This window comes from Triticum dicoccoides, chromosome 2B (genome assembly GCF_002162155.2).
Source record: "Triticum dicoccoides isolate Atlit2015 ecotype Zavitan chromosome 2B, WEW_v2.0, whole genome shotgun sequence".
Taxonomy (NCBI): Eukaryota; Viridiplantae; Streptophyta; class Magnoliopsida; order Poales; family Poaceae; genus Triticum; species Triticum dicoccoides.
In genome coordinates this window covers 305376503-305384824 of record NC_041383.1, presented here as the reverse complement: position 1 = coordinate 305384824, position 8322 = coordinate 305376503, and positions in this window count along the sequence as shown.

Here is an 8322-nt window from a genome sequence, read left to right as displayed (position 1 = left end):
AATATTGACTTTGATTAAAGTCCCGGAATTGCTCTTCGACCGTGTACTCAGGTTACCAACGGTATCCAGCCTCAGTCATTACCCTGACCAACATGGCAGTATGGCCGGGTACATCTAGGCATCGAGTCAAACGAACCACTTGATTCTGAGGACGGGAAGCCATCTGGAACATGATAAACACAAGACATTAGATTTCCTAACAGAAATTGGACAACATAATGGCTGTAAATGCTCAAAAAGGATTTTGAGGCATTTTGCAAAGAATTGCATAGACACTCAACAACATCATGTCAAGGTTCTGGGTCCATCTTAGCAACATAGTGGGGTAGTATAACTGAACTAGGCTTGTATCCATCAAACCTATAAGGTACTACTGATTAGTAGCACGTGAACCTGATAGAGAGAAGAGATCCTAATTCCATAACCCCCGATGGAAGAATAGACTGACTCGGATCAGAATGCCATGAGGTAAAGGAATAAAAAGAGCCTTATGTTCCATCCCACAATCAATTCCCCTACATATAACTAAAGCATTTCTAGACTCAACATCGACCAGTTTGGCTTGGAGAACCTACAGGCAGTCCGGCTCTGATGCCAACGCTGTCAGGACCCCGACTCGACGCCACATCGATCTAGCATGTAACACATCATATCACTTTGCGGCCTCACACACGGTATTCCCACGGGTGCCACCTTACCTGGCCCGGGACCGTTTGCACCTTTTGGCTCACGTATATGATAGTGCCGCTAGCATCCATATGACAAAGAACCCAGGCTGACATGGCTAGTCATAAACCCAAAGTGGCACAGACTTACAGGGACAGGCATCCATGACCCAGCATCGAACGTGTCGGTCATCAACGAGTGAATCCGGGCTGTAGCACTGGGCTAGCAGGACTCCGGTAAACTGGGCTGTAGCGGGCTAACAGGACTCCGGTATCCATCGCGTGACATTTCCCCGAAGGGACAGACACAGGAACGAAGAAGGACACATGCCGGCCAACCTAAGTGTTCCGGAGCAGTAGCAAGCTACCAAGGCTCAGTGGAAACACTAGGAGACATTTCCCGGTAAGAGAGGCTACTAAGGATAAACAACTAGATAGTCAGATCCCACACATACCAAGCATTTCAATCATACACACAATATGCTCGATATGTGCAAATACAACAAGGCATCACAACATGACTCTACGACACAAGTACTTTATTTAAAGGCTCAGAGAGCCATACATATCATATACACAAGTATGGGTCACACGACCCAGCATTCAGGTCATACAGACATACAAGCCAACAACGGAAGTAACTTGTCTATGTACAGACAACTAGTAAAATAAAAGAGGCTGGGGGAAGCCTGGCTATACTACATGGTCCTTCACAAGCTCAGGATCACCACCTGGGCCTCAGTCTACTCATCGATGTCAACGTCTACGAAGAACCCATCAGAAGGGGTTGAAGTGTCCTCTGAAAAAGGTAAATTAAAGCAACATGAGTACAAATGTACTCAGCAAGACTTACATCAGATCCTACATACATGCACATTATCAAGAAGGGTTGGTGGGGTTATTGCAGCAAGCCAGCTTTGACTCTTGGCTAAGCTATCCTACGAGACACCAACTTGAAATGGTTTTGAGCACACGAGTCCACTACTCACCAGTTCAATACACTACCGAGGATCCACCTCCGTCTTCCTACGGAAGAGCCATCCTCGACACTCACGCTTATCTTGAGGCTTTTAGTAGTATCCATTTACTTTTCTATGAACTGTATAGGCAACCAAGTAGTCCTTTACCGCAGACGCGGCTATTCGAATAAATGATGTTAACCCTGCAGGGGTGTACTTCTTCATACACGCTCTCACCACTTACCGCCGTTTACACGACATGTACTCAGCAACCTTCAAGCGGAAGCCCAACGTGGGTGTCGGCCACAACCTACCTAAACACCTAAGTCTCTAGTCCAGGTTTATCGCCTATTCAGGTTCCATCCGAAGGGAGTCCGGCCGAGGTTTCCACATACGGCCCCGAACGATGTGTACAGGGTTCCGAGACACCTAACGTGTGCCCGTGTACCCGGCCACGTACCTACCGCATCACAGCCCACCCCGCGGGTCAGCGCTGTCCACGGCCTCAAGTAGGCTACAAACACCAGAAACTACTTGCAACTCCTGGACAGAGGACTAGGGTGAATAAGAAGCCGAGAGGGTCCATTGGTTTCGGGCCCAATGCATGGTAGTAGCTGATCTTAAATCACACATACAGATCTCAGTGCTTAAGGTCAGCTTCAATGAAACAACCCACCATGTACTCCTACATGGCCTCTCATCGATACCTTGACCAAATCGTGTTTAACACATCACTCTCATTACCGGCATGATCATTTCACTCTAGCCCATCACCAAGATGAACCAGACCTGACACGACTCTAAGCATAGCAGGCATAGCAAGGTAGGAACAACACATACATATGGCTCAATCAACTCCTACACATGCTAGTGGGTTTCATCTAGTTACTGTGGCAATGACAGGTCATGCAGAGGAAATGGGTTCAACTACCGTAGCACACAGCAGTTTGAAACGCGTTGTCTTAATGCAGTAAAAGAGAGCAGAAGCGAGAACATGGGATTGTATCGATATGATCAAATGGTTGGTTGCTTGCCTGATGGGTCGATGCACTGATATTGATCTTCGTTAGGGTAATCGTGGTACTCCTCGGAGGCAGAACCTGCCGCAAAGAGCACCGATACACAAACATCACCAAACAATATGGAACAATATGATGCATGCATGAGACATGGCAAAATGAGTGTATTGGGCTAATGCAACTAAGACCAGATGGGTTTGAACCATTTTGAATCAAAGATTCAACTTTCAAACTCATAAATGGCCCTTTTAAGTGCTTTATCTTGTTCTGCACTAAACATCAGGTTAGCTTGCTTAAACATGCATGAAACCAGTACAGATGGATAGATTGGATTTTTCTGATCATTTTTCATATATAAAAGTTTGCATTTGGAGTTACAGATTAATTTCTATGATTTTTTAAAGTTTGTGGTATTTACTGGAATTTCCTGTATAAAAATAATTCCAGTAAATAAATTACTGCATCAGCATTATGTCACGATGACGTCAGCGGTCAACGGAACAGTCCAGGTCAACCCTGACTAGTGGGTCCCGTGTGTCAGTGTAATTAGTTTAACTAAATATTAATTAAAACTAATCCTGATTAGTTAACAGGGCTGGGCCCCACCTGTCATTGACCCAGGGGGGTCAAACTGGGCCCACCCATGGTCAAACGAGGGGTCAGCGGGGTCAACTCGCCGGCGTTTAGCCGCCGGCGAGGCCGAACGCGGCGGCGAGAGTGGTTTTGTGCATTTCGGCGACCAAAAGAGCCGCGGAGGGCATTTACATGTAGCTGGGAGCAAGCCGCAGCTCTTGGTGGTGTTGGTTGAGCTCGGGGTGGCCGGAAACGGTGCCGGCGACGACCTTAGCGGTCGCCGGAGTTCGGGTGATGATGAACCCGAAGCTACAGAGCACGGTGAGGCTCGTGGTGAGGTGCTAGGGGTTCCTACAAGTGCGGTGAGTGCGTTGGACATGGTGGTGTGTCTAGTGGGTGGCCGGAGTCACGTCAGCGACGAACTCCGTGGTGGCGCGTGCGGGTAAGCTACGTGCAGTCGCTACGGGGCTCGGAAGCGAGAAAGGAAAGGGGGGAGAGGTAGCTGGGCTCACGGCGATCTCGAGGAACCAGACGGCGCGGTCGGGGACGAGCTGGTGCGGTGGTGACGGCGAAGGGGATCTCCGGTGATGGCGGAGTCGGGTGAGGTCGGTGCAGAGGCCTCGGGGCAAGCGAGCGATCGGGGCTCGGCTAGCTCCAAGAAGAGGAGGGCGGCGGAGCTCCTGGACACGACGGCATGGCGCAAGGACGACGGAGAGCGCGACTATGGCGACGGTGCGGCTACGGTGGCGTCGGCCATGGCGTGGGAGAGCGAGGGAGAGAGGCAGGGGGAAATGGAAGTGTCCACGGGGTTCGGGGCGCGACGTGGAGCTCATACCGGTCAGCAGAGAGGCGAGGGGAGGAAGCAGGGCGGCGGGCAGCTGCATGGCGCGCGCTGGTGCCGCCGTCGAGCACCTGCCTGCCTGCCTGGCAAAGGCAAGCAGCTTGCTGGAGCGGTTGCTGGGCTGGGCCGGCTAGGTGGGCTGGCTAGTTGGGCTGCCAGGTTAGTTCCCTCTCTCTCTCTCTTTATTTATCTTTTTTTATTTATTCTGTAACTTTGTGGACTTACTAAAAATACCTAAACAACTCCAAAATTCACCAAACTGCTCATGGCCATTAACTGGAATATATCCAGCATGGAACATTTTAGTTTGGGATTATTTGAGCATTTAAAATAATTTATATAATTGAAATGCCCAAACTCAAATACTTATGATTTAATTCAAAGAACTTAGGATGACCTAGAAAATTGTGCACCACTTTTGGCAGAGGTTCTGAACCAAGGCAAAAATGATGGACATTTTAGAAGGGCATTTCAGGTTCATTGAAAATAATTTTAGTAAACCCTAGTTGGTTTCAGAGGGGGCTGGGGGTTCTGTCATCCCCATTTCAAGTTTCTGTTGAGAAAAATAGACATGATGCAACACTCTAATGCATGAACTAGCTAGGGTGTGACAGATCCTTCAGAGAGTTCCCCTCCATGGATGCATCCCATGAAGGCACGCTTCACGGTAAGATGAGCCCGGGTGGGTCTCACATGGTTAGCCGTCTCGACGATGTCGGTGCAGATGTCTGGCTCAGGGCCCGGCTCACCAATCTTGCCGATGAAGACGTGGATTCCGCCGAAGGGGACCCGGTACCCATACTCAATTGAGCCGGCATCGGGGCCCCAGCCTGCATCGTCGATGTAGAGCTTGCTGCGACGACTCTTAATCATCCGGCCCACAACGTATCCCTTGAGCCCTTCAAATCCACCGTGCGTTAGCCCCACGTTGGGTGCCAACTGTCATGGAATTGTCAAGGCAGATGTCCTAGTGAAAGGACTTAGTCGTGGAGGCATCGCAACTAGGAAGCTTAAAGGGGTTAAAATGGGACAAAGGACACGGGAGTTTATACTGGTTTGGCCCCTTGCGGTGAAGGTAATGGCTTAATACAGTTTGAGATGGGATTGGTTATGTCTCGATTACCAGGGAGCGAAGTCGCTTGACCTAGCTCTCGATCTGATCTTACTTGTCCTGTACAGCCGCTGGGTCGTCCCTTTGTATACAGAGCTCGATGCCCAGCGGCTCAGAGAGTCCCGGCCGGCTCATAAATAGTGTCCGGCTCGGTCTCTCTCTATTCTTTCCTTATAATACAAGTTAAATACATATGGCGGATTATCTCTATGGGCCTTGAATCGCCTTTGGGCTTGGGCCCTTAACTGAACCGCCATCTTCAAGTGTTGTCTTGGGCTTCGTATCTTGAATCGCCATAGGTATAACCTGGCCCCTGCTGGGCAGGTCATACCTAATACTTATATCCCCAACTGTGAGAAGAAAAACTACAGTGGATTATAGGTTCCACACTAAAGAACATCAAGACTTCTATGAGACCATTCTGCTTGACAAGAAGCCAATTGTCTATGACATGAGATGGGTTGACTGGACATACATCAGAGAGAATGAAGATCACTTCCCAGGAGTATATGATAGCTTCAAGGCATGTGGAGTTGACAAGTTTGTTGGACAGAAGCTCACCAAGTGGAATGATGAGCTGATCATGCAATTCTACTCCACTGCTCACTTCTATCCATATGGAAGCATAGTGTGAATGTCTGAAGGTACAAGGTACCAATCAACTGTTGAAGAATGGGCTAAATTGATAAATGCTCCAGAAGACCATGAAGATGACTTGGATGTGTATGCCAGGAAGAAGAAAGACCACAACTCCATGGCTAGTATGTACAAAGAAATTCCTGATGAAGCCCTGGAAACTCATAAGTTGGGTTCTGTGAAGTATCTATTGTCTGGTCTGCCTACTATCAACACCATCCCGAGGCATACTCTGTTCCCCAAGTCTGGAGTTCACAGGATGATAAGAGGACATTCAATCAACTTGCTGCACATTTTTTATGTCCCTCAGAAATTCAAGGTCATGAGTCTGATTGTAGAAACAATCAAGAGGACAACTGCTGATTAGAAAAGGTCTTGTGGGTATGCTCCACAAATTCAGGTGCTCATCAACTCAAAGATGGGCACAGGCACTTACTTGTTGGACAAGGAGCACTTACCTTTCAAGCTAAATTTTGAAGAAAACACAGTTGTGATGGATGAGAATGACCCTTCATCAGTGCAAGAACATGAGAAGAGAGCAAAGGCAAGGGCAGAGAAAGCTGCAAAGATGCCAAGTGCTGAAGAGGCATCTCAGGTGTTCTTGAAGAGCAAACAAGATCAACTTCGATTTCTGATCCAATCTACCTTGAGGATTGAGAAGGGCTTGGCCACCCTGACTCAGAATCAGGATAGCGTGGAGAGGATCATTGAACAAAAATTCTATGATCTTGATCTGAAAGTAACTAAGATATAGACAGTAGTTGAGCAGTTCTAGGAGGAAGCAGAGGAGAAGAAAGGCAAGGCAACTACAGAAGCTTTTCAATATGTACCAAGAGGTTAGAGATCAGATGCAGTGCAAGTTCGAGATACACGAGCTACTACATCTGCACGAGCAGCCACAGCTTCAGTGCCTCCTCTGGTAGCCACTTCACCAGCTCCAGCTACATCAACTGAAACCTTCGTCCTTGGAGTCATCACCACACCACCTCATGGAGACCAAGCCTGAGAGACGCATAGCACTATGCATATTTGAACTTTTGGGTAACTTGTTGCCAAAGGGGGAGAAATATGTATAGATCATAGCCTTCGAAAGAGAGTGTGTGTTGCTTTTTGTCTCTCTTGCACTTTATTTGGTTGAACTTTAATGTGTGTATGTGAGATACTTGGATGATCATGTGTTTGATCATATGCTACTTTAATGTGTGCTTGAATGATACTATCTCTTATATCCATATATGATCATTCACTTTCCTTGGTGATGAGTGCTTGCTTTTAATTGTTATCATTTTGAGCACTCCACCAAGATGTATCTGACATGGAAGAGAAGCCCATGATACTAATCGTTTGTGCATTTGCGTTCAAAAGCAAATCTTAAAAATGCACAAACTTAGGGGGAGATCTTGCTTATTACATACTTCTGAAAGTGACGATGTGTTTCAATCTTATTATCATTTGTCGAAGCTTTCATCATATGTTGTCATCAATTACCAGAAAGGAAGATATTGAAAGTGCAACTATCCCTGGGTGGTTTTGGTAATGATTAACAACATATAGCTCATTGAACTAATGCTATTTCAAGATGAATATTTAAGGAAAGTTCAATGATTGGCATGGCATGGATTAAGAATGTGGACCCCTCAAAATGCTAAGGACAAAGGATTGGCTCAAGCTCTAAAGCTCAAGACTCTACATTTTACTTTTAGTGATCCAAGATCACATTGAGTCTATAGGAAAAGCCAATACTATTAAAAGGGGATGAGGTGTTGCTTAATGGCTTGCTTGCACAAAATGCTTAGTGATATGCTCCAAAAACCCTTAACCACTTTCTCATATCAACATATGTCCCAAACCAAAATTCAAACTCGTCCCCACCGATTTGATCCATCCGACGCCACCGAGTTCATTTGACATAGCCACTGCTAGAAACCATAGTCACTTCGGTCTCACCGAGATGGGATTGCAAACTCTTTGTTTCCCTTCGTAACATTTTGGTCTAACCGAGATGAGCGATCGGTCCCACCAAGTTTGCAATGCAAACTCCCTGTTTCCCTTCCGTAACATTTTAGTCCCACCGAGATGAGCGAATCGGTCCCACTGAATGTGCCTGACCAACTCTCTGGTTAGCTAATTACCAAAGTCGGTCGCACCGAGTTTGTGTAATCGGTCTCACCGAGATTAGGTTATGCCCTAACCCTAACAAAATCGGTTCCACCGAGTTGACATGTCGGTCCCTCTGAAATGCCTAACGGTCACATTATGAACTAAATTGGTCTGATCGAGTTTTATGACTCGGTCCCACCGAGTTTGGTAAATTGTGTGTAACGGTTAGATTTTTTGTGGAGGCTATATATACCACTCCACCCTCTCCTCATTCCTGAGGAAAGCCATCAGAACATGCCTACACTTCCAGCATTCATTTTTTGAGAGAGAACCACCTACTCATGTGTTGAGGCCAAGATATTCCAATCCAACCATATGAATATTGATCTCTAGCCTTCCCCAAGTTGCTTTCCACTCA